The sequence below is a fragment of the Salmo salar genome, chromosome 05 (genome assembly GCF_965601325.2).
Source record: "Salmo salar chromosome 05, fSalSal1, whole genome shotgun sequence".
Taxonomy (NCBI): domain Eukaryota; kingdom Metazoa; phylum Chordata; class Actinopteri; order Salmoniformes; family Salmonidae; genus Salmo; species Salmo salar.
Genome location: NC_138295.1, coordinates 62,501,693 through 62,510,270, shown reverse-complemented (window position 1 = coordinate 62,510,270; position 8,578 = coordinate 62,501,693).

Genomic DNA, 8,578 nt, shown 5'->3' with positions numbered 1-8,578 from the left:
AACTGTGAGTCTTTCTGGGCAAGACTCTTAGAACTTTCCACACCTGGACTTTGCCCATTATTCTTTTCAAAATTCTTCAAGCTCTGTCAAATTGGTTGTCGATCATTGCTAGACAACCATTTTCACGTCTTGCCATAGATTTTCAAGTAGATTTAAGTCAAAACTGTAACTCGGCCGCTCAGGAACATTCACTGTCTTTTTGGTAAGCAACTCCCGTGTAGATTTGGCCTTATGTTTTAGGTTATTGTCCTGCTGAAAGGTGAATTCATCTCCCAGTGTCTGGTGGAAAGCAGACTGAACCAGGTTTTCCTCTAGGATTTTGCCTGTGTTTAGATCCATTCGATTCATTTCTTATCCTGAAAACTCACCAGTCGTTAACGATTAAACGCATACCCACAACATGATGCAGCCACCACTATGCTTGAAAATATGGAGAGTGGTACTCAGTAATGAGTTATATTGGATTTGCCCCAAACATAACACTTTGTATTCAAGACAAAAAGTGAATTTCTTTGCCACATTTTCTGCAGTATTACTTTTTTGCGTTGTTGCAAACATGATGCATGTGTTGGAATATTTGTATTCCTTCTTTCTTCTTTTCCCTCTGACAGTTAGGTTAGTATTGTGGAGTAACTATAGTGTTTTATTTTTTTTTCCATCCTCAGTTTTTTCTTATCACAGCCATTAAACTGTAACTGTTTTAAAGTCACCATTGGCCTCATGGGGAAATCCCTGAGCAGTTTAGTCCTCTCCGGCAACTGAGTTAGGAAGTATGTTTGTAGTGACTGGGTATGTTGATACACCATCTCAAGTCTAAAAAAGAACTGTCTGTTTTTTTTGGAAGTTTTTTTATCAAATCAAAATGTATTGTCACATATACATTTTTAGCAGATGTTATTGCGGGTGGAGCAAAATGCTAGTATTCCATTAATAGGTGTTCGTCTTTGCGAGGCATTGGAAAACCTCACAGGTCTTTGTGGTTGAATCTGTGTTTGATATTCACTGCTTGACTGAGGAACCTTACAGATAATTATATGTGTGGGGTACAGAGATGAGGTAGTCATTCAAAAATCATGTTAAACACTATTATTGCACACACAGTGAGTCCATGCAACTTATTATGTGACTTGTTAAGCACATTTTTACTCCTGAACTGATTTAGGCTTGCCATAACAAAAGGGTTGAATACTTATTGACTCAACAAATTTCAGCTTTTCAATTTTTATTAATTTGTAAAAATGTTTAAAAAAACTAATTCCACTTTGACATTATGGGGTATTGTGTTTAGGTCAGTAACAAAAAAAACTAAATTCAATATATTTTTAATTCAGGCTGTAACAGAACTAAATGTGGAAGAAGTCAAGGGGTACCGTATGAATACTTTATACCAGTTGCTTCAAAGTCCTTTCTGTAAATGAGAAAAACAAATTAAAGGTGTTACGATGATGATGATGACGATGATGATGATGATGCTTATCATCATTGACATGATTCAGCTTGTTCCTGTTCCCGGGGCCTCCTTTCATCCACTCTCATCACACTGTCTCTTCCCTTTCCCATCAGTCACTGAGACAGGATATGACATTGTCATTCATCATTATAAACTGGGTGGTTCGAGCCCTGAATGCTGATTGGCTGAAAGCCGTGGTATATCAGACCGTATATCGTGGGTATGACAAAACATTTATTTTTACTGCTCTAATTACATTGGTAACCAGTTTATAATAGCAATATGGCACCTCGGGGGTTTGTGATATATGGCCGCGATGCGTCGTGCCTAAGAACAGCCCTTAGCCGTGGTATATTGGCCATATACCACACCTCCTTGGGCCTTATTGCTTAATTATAACTCCTCTTGTCCATGTGCCTTAACACAGCCTTATGACAGGGTCACACTTTTGGGTAGAAAGATTGTAGATACTGTAGTTAGTTCGACACACACACACACACACACACACACACACACACACACACAAAATGTGCTTCTCCGTTCCCTTGACAAATTAATGCTTAGCTCTGTCTGCGGTCAGTCTCCAGAGATGTGGTCCAGTCTAATCACCCTGTGCTGTGGGTTCCCAGGGTGGGGTCGAGAATCCGCAGGCAGCCAAGGTCGGCGTGTAATAGCACTGCATGGGAACTGGCATAGCTTTTTGAAGCCCACCACCACCTATCATAAATGGACCTTATAACGGCACCATGCAGAGTTCCCATTCTGAGGCATCATGAGTGGAGTAATGGGAAACAGCTCTCCCCTTGGTTTATGGAACAGACAGCACAGACATGAAGGATGAGGGGGGAGTTCATGTATCATTTAGGATTTGTCCCCTCCCCTCCCATACCCCACCATGGTACTGAAAGTAAATGTATTTCTAACATTTAAGCAGGAGAAGGAAGTTTTATGAATATGAACATTTCAGCCGATTTCATATTGTTTTTAAATGATAAGAATGGATTACATTTTCTTGTAATCTAAATTCCTTTACTCCACAAGAGTGTGGAAATTTTCATTTCAGCATGTCATTTTGCTGTGAAGTTTAGAGCTTGCCTAGGACAACCCATATTTTCTTTGAGCTGTAGTGTACAATCATTTAGAAATATTATAAATTGCTTATACTGTATGTCAATTGTATTGCTTTGATTTGTTGGCATTTTCCCCACATTTACTAATTTGTGGAAACAAAGCAATAACAACATTTCCTTTCTCCTTATTGGTTGAGGGCCAGAGCTTCCATCTGGTCTGCTCATGGTTCTCACACTGTATTTGTTTTGTGTTGATATTCGCTCCTAGCTCCTATCTTGTTATTACAACACATCCAAGCTATTTACTGCCATTTAGTGTAGCCACATGCACTCTGTCACCCGAGGGTGTAATTGTGCTCCATCTGTTTCTGATGACACCTTGTCCCAGACAAACAGGGGACCTGGCTTCACCCCTACCGCGACCTCTCACCCCTACGGCTCTTCCTCGGATGGTCAACCAATGGGTGACTAACTATTCTGCCTGACAGCCATGATGTCATAGGCGTCACCTGTCTGTGCTTTGATGTGATTGGAGGGTTTAGATTCGCTTTCCATTTGTAATGAAAGTTACTATCTCTCTCTCCTGTAATATTCCTAAACTGTTACCTTCAATATATTACAACATGGAACTGTTGTTTATGAGACATGGCTCTAATGGAACATCTACTGTTTTTTATACTCTGAGTTTTAGAGGAATGATGTGTTCATTCTGCCTAAGATTCTAATTGAACACATGCAATAAAGTATAGCCTTTCTCAGAGAAGGGAGCGAATAGACTTCAATTCCCATCATACCACAATGAAAAAAACTCTTTAACATAGGCCTACTAAAGCTACCAGTTACTGGTGTTGACCCCATACATTTTCAATGGTCCTACACACTACGTAAAACCTACCACCCATTTTCAAAACATTTCACAGTTCAGAGCAGTTTGTCACGGGAAATGATTACACGAATGACTCATTTGTCAAAAATAATGCTATAAAAATATAATATATCTGCATTGTAACGCAGTTGACATTTAAAGGTAATTTCAGTTTCAGCCGACATATGCTGCGTTTACAATGAATGCTGTCTCCGCGAGAAGGGGGTTGTTGCATCCCAACATGACGACTGGAGTATGGGAGTGTGAAAAAGAGTGGGTGTGTTGAAAGGGTGGTGCATTGTGTGTTTTGAAAGTCAAAAAAAGTGTTAACAAATTGTTAATAACAGGAAAATGTTATAACATGTTGAGGAGGAGAGGATGGGGGGGGTTACTGGTGGGTGCGCTGGCTGTATGTGTGTGTTGTTGGTGTATATGTGTGCGACTGCAGAACATTGGCAATATGGAACACACCCATGGCAGTCTGTCTTGAGCGTCGCCACATTTCACACAGGGTCATCTGTGAGACGACATGTAGCTAGGGCTAATTATGAAGAATGAATAGCCAGTGAAATGTCATATGTAAACAAACGATCTACATTAAAGAAGCCCCATGTAGCAAGAACATTAGCCTAGTGATTTATCATTATAAAATGGGGATTTAATGCAAGAATACCAAGAATAATAGCATGCTATCCAATGTTTAAATGTTACCCATTACACTCAAATAATATAGTGAAATTACTTTGTATGTCAGAGTGGCGATGACGAGTCAATGCTTTCATAAGGTTGTCGCACATTATGCTGCATGGATTTACATGGATAATAAATGGAAAATGGTCTGATTTACCTAAAGTGTGGGCTCTACATAAGCTTGTATATTGTCAGAGACCTCATAGATTCTGTGGAGAGTGTCATCTGATGTTCTGTGCTGTTTGTGCTGATGTGATGCTGTATTCTACAGACCCGCAGTGACACGCCATTACCTCCTCACCCTCACCACAACGTGTTCTGCATTCTAAACAAGCATTTTGCTACACCCGCAATAACATCTGCTAAACACGTGTTTGAGACCAATACAGTTGGATTTGATTTGAATACATCCCTCTGTATAATAACAAATACATCATTCTGTATCAATGTACGCATTTGTAGAGGGAAGCTTTACTTGTAATTACTCTGAATAAGTTACCTCACTTGAAATATGCGCTTGTTAACGAATACTTCCTTGACTTGATTGGGATGTGAAATAGGGCTGTTTGACAAAAACTATAACTGTCTTTTTTTTGCTGAGCTCAGAGAACTTTACACAATCTTGAGGCTCATTCATAGACAGCTTCTTTACATCCCGGTACATATCCCAGTCCGCAGTTTATGCAGACAATAAAACACCTGTACTTGTGCCTGCCAACACATTTTGCAGCAGCTGGGGAGTTTGCCAGACTAATCTGTAATTCAACAGTTTTCTAGTTATTATTCCACTCAGAGAGAGACCTAATCTAATGTCTGGATGGAGTGGAGTGCACTGGCTGCCCAGAAATTGTGACTAACTGTCCACATTGAGAATGTTATTTTCTTTTACGCACGGTATAAATCCTCAAGATGCAAAACGGCGAGACTGCGCCGTAAAGTTGGGGCCACCGAACGGCAGTCAGGGCTGCCTGTGACATTTAGTTCCTGTTGGCTCCTCCAGACAATTTGGCACAGACTCCAACCAGAGTAACCAATCCCTCTAGGGGTAATGAAGAAGTGTTGGCAACAGCACATTAGAGTCTTAGGGTTCGATTTAATCCGTATCGCGGAAGATCTGCATTGTAAAGTGGTTGACATCTAAAGGTAATTTCCGTTTCAGCCGACATATGCTGCATTTACCATAAATGCTGTTTCCGCAAAAACTCAATAACATTCACGGGGGGCGGGGGCGTGCTAATGATATTTTGTTTGGGAGTACTCTGCTCCACTCAGCTGAGGAGTTCTTTTCTCATACAGGAGGAATAAAGTCCTAGTTCACACATTTTATTAAAAAATAAACATAAACTTGAAATTAAAATAGAGATTTTTCAGCACTCCTAGTTCCCACGGCTATGGTAACATTGCCTTTAAATGTCAATCGAGTTACAAGGCAGCTCTTCCACGCTACGGATTGAACCAAGTCCTTATTCTTCCCTCCATTCACCATCGAGCGTTTTTCTTTCTCTTAGAGTAAGAGAGGCTTTTTGCTTGACTAAGATTGACTAGCGTCAGGATACCCTTAGCCTTGGAGGTTAAAGGTCATTCAATGGAGGGTTTAACCTCGGTCCATAGATTGGGTCATCTGACAGCTCAGAGGAGGTGCGAGAGCCCCAGGGAGCTTTGACAAAGTGACAGTATTTTCCTGCGGAGTCGCACTGGTGAGATGCATTTTGTCTTTTTGCATAAATCTGCATAAACCATGCTATGGTTTCACTTGCAGTATGACACTCAGGGGAAACTGTGGAGGTTACAGCATCTGACACACATATGGTAGACCTGTTAATATGGCATCCTCATGTAGGTGTTACTCAAGGGAGGGCGCAAACTTCTATTGACAAGATAGGTGACTGGCCATACCTGCAATGGAAATCATTGTCAGCCCTATTTCTTTCCATTTAATGAATCATGACTTTTGCATAATCTTTATAGACCATTATAATATATACAGTATAGACATGCAATTTAGCAGATGCTTTCACCCAAAGCAACTTATTCATGCATGCATACATTTCACATGTGGGTGAGCCTGGGAATCGAACTCACTACCCTGGTGTTCCAAGAGCCCTGCTCTACTAACTGAGCTACAAAGGACCATTGAAAGTGGGTTATAGGCATTGTGGCTTTTAAAAACAATTTTCCCGCGTTCACAGGGAACCCATTCACGGTAACACTGCATATGTCGGCTCAATCGGAAATTGCCTTCTATAACCCCCAATTGGATTGAATCCCTGCCTAAATGGGTTGGCTATAGCCACCTACTAACAGACAGACTTTTGGTTTAAGTTGGCTTTTTAGGATCTGCTTTCTCTGGAACAAATTAAGAAGAGACTATTTGATTACTTTTATTGATCTGAATGTATTTTGTTGACGTCTGTAAACAGAAAGCCCCCATTGTGTATTTTATTATTTAACTAGGCAAGTCAGTTAAGAAGACATTCTTCTTTACAATGACGGCCAACCCCGGCCAAACCCTAACGACGCTGGGCCAATTGTGTGGCGCCTTATGGGACTCCCAATCACAGCCGTTGTGATACAGCCTGGAATCTAACCAGGGTCACTCGGTAGCCCCTGTATGATGATGCCTCCTTGTGGAGTCTCCTTTTAACGTTGTACTGGATCATTTCACAACCAATTTGAAATGAGGTTGAACCGAGTGCATAACAAAATAATAACAAGCTTGTGAATAGTCATCAGACAAATGGGAATTGAATTCGAACATAAACATCCAATGGGTTCCTTCGATAAGTCAATATTATTATGACAGTCATTAACTGGTTTTGCCCCTGGCTGTCAAACATTTACTTGTATATTATTAACCTATATAATTAAGAGGAAAAATAAATGTTTAAATAGGTCACATGTACGGTTTGAGAAATGTAAAGATTTGTAGATGTAAGATGCTATAATTTGGAGCATCAGACAGAGGTTACAGTATGTTTGTTTAGCGTCGTGCCATGTAATTTCAGCAAGCCATGACACCCACTATCTCAGATTGTTCTGAAATCATTTCTGTAATTAGAAACAGATCAGATTAGTGTTTCTGCAATTATTTTGTTGAAATATAATTTGATCTCTGAGAAATTAAGTTAATTGAGTGCATCCAAATTGGCCATTTTAATTAATAGGATTCATAATATTCAATAAATATTAGAACTAACAGTACCTAACTTTTTTTAAACAATGAGTTCTACATGAGGAATCCAAATAAATGGTCAAAAGCCATCCACGGACCCCCCACAAACCATGGACCCCCCCACAAACCACGCCAATCCCACCATAACAACGACTGTACAGTGTCAGTTCTCTATGTTTGACAAGTAGTATTGTTTCTTCATCCTATGTAATGTATTCTCAGTGAATTGTTCTCAGTAATGTATTCTCAATGCATGTCAATGCTACCTATATTAAAATGGTTGCACTTCATATCCAAATCATCAATAAGTAACATCAGTGAGTTACACAATACGTTTTAAGATACCTTGTCCATAGACTGCTTACAGGTTAAGGAAACCAATGTCATTTTGTAATTTGGGTGAACTATTCCTTTAACATTAAATGGGGGAGGGGGGGGAGGTTCTTAAAAAGAAAATCACCTGGAACAGCACCAGGTCAGAACCGGGTAACATCTGAATGTAGTATGGGATAAACCTAACAACTCCTATGGATCATTTCTCTGAACAGGGGGAGAAAAACATCATCAAATTCACTGAGAATACATTACCAAGGTAGAACAAACAATACTCTGAGCTTCAGCTCCCTACTAGTTGTCAGATATAGAGAACTGATACAATATACTTGTTTTGGGGGTGGGATTGGTGTGGGGGGAGGTCCGTGGGTGGCTTTTGAACATTTATTTGGATTCCACGTCGAGCTCATTGTAAGAAAAAGTTTGGTCAAAATTGGATGAATGGATTAATATAATATTCAATAGAGGAGGGTTGTCCTTGTCCCATGGCACTTTAGCGACTCCTGTGGTGGGCCGGGCGCAATGCACTCTGACACAGTCGCCAGGTGTAAGGTGTTTCCTCCGACACGTTGGTGCGGTTGGCTTCTGAGTTAAGCGAGCGTTGTGTCAAGTGTGGGGTTGTGTTTCGGAGGATGCACGGCTCTCTGCCGTCGCCTCTCCGAGTCCGTACGGGAGTTGCAGCGATGGGACAAGACTGTAACTACCAATTGGGAAGGAAATGGCTAAATAAAATGTACATTGAAGGCACAAGCATAACCGGGACATTATCCTCCAAATTGAAGTTTGAGCAGACATCAAAATATGTACTAACTGACTTGGCTAATGAGCTAATTGATAAGAAAACAAACAAATGTCCCATTAACCCAAGTCTGAGAATAATTTATAAGATTTGACTGTAATTAGTGTTAATGGTAATTACTCTGTTGTTGATGCACTGTAGAACAAACATTGCCTGTCGGCCTTGAAAGGATTATGATTAATTGGGAACAATGTACATT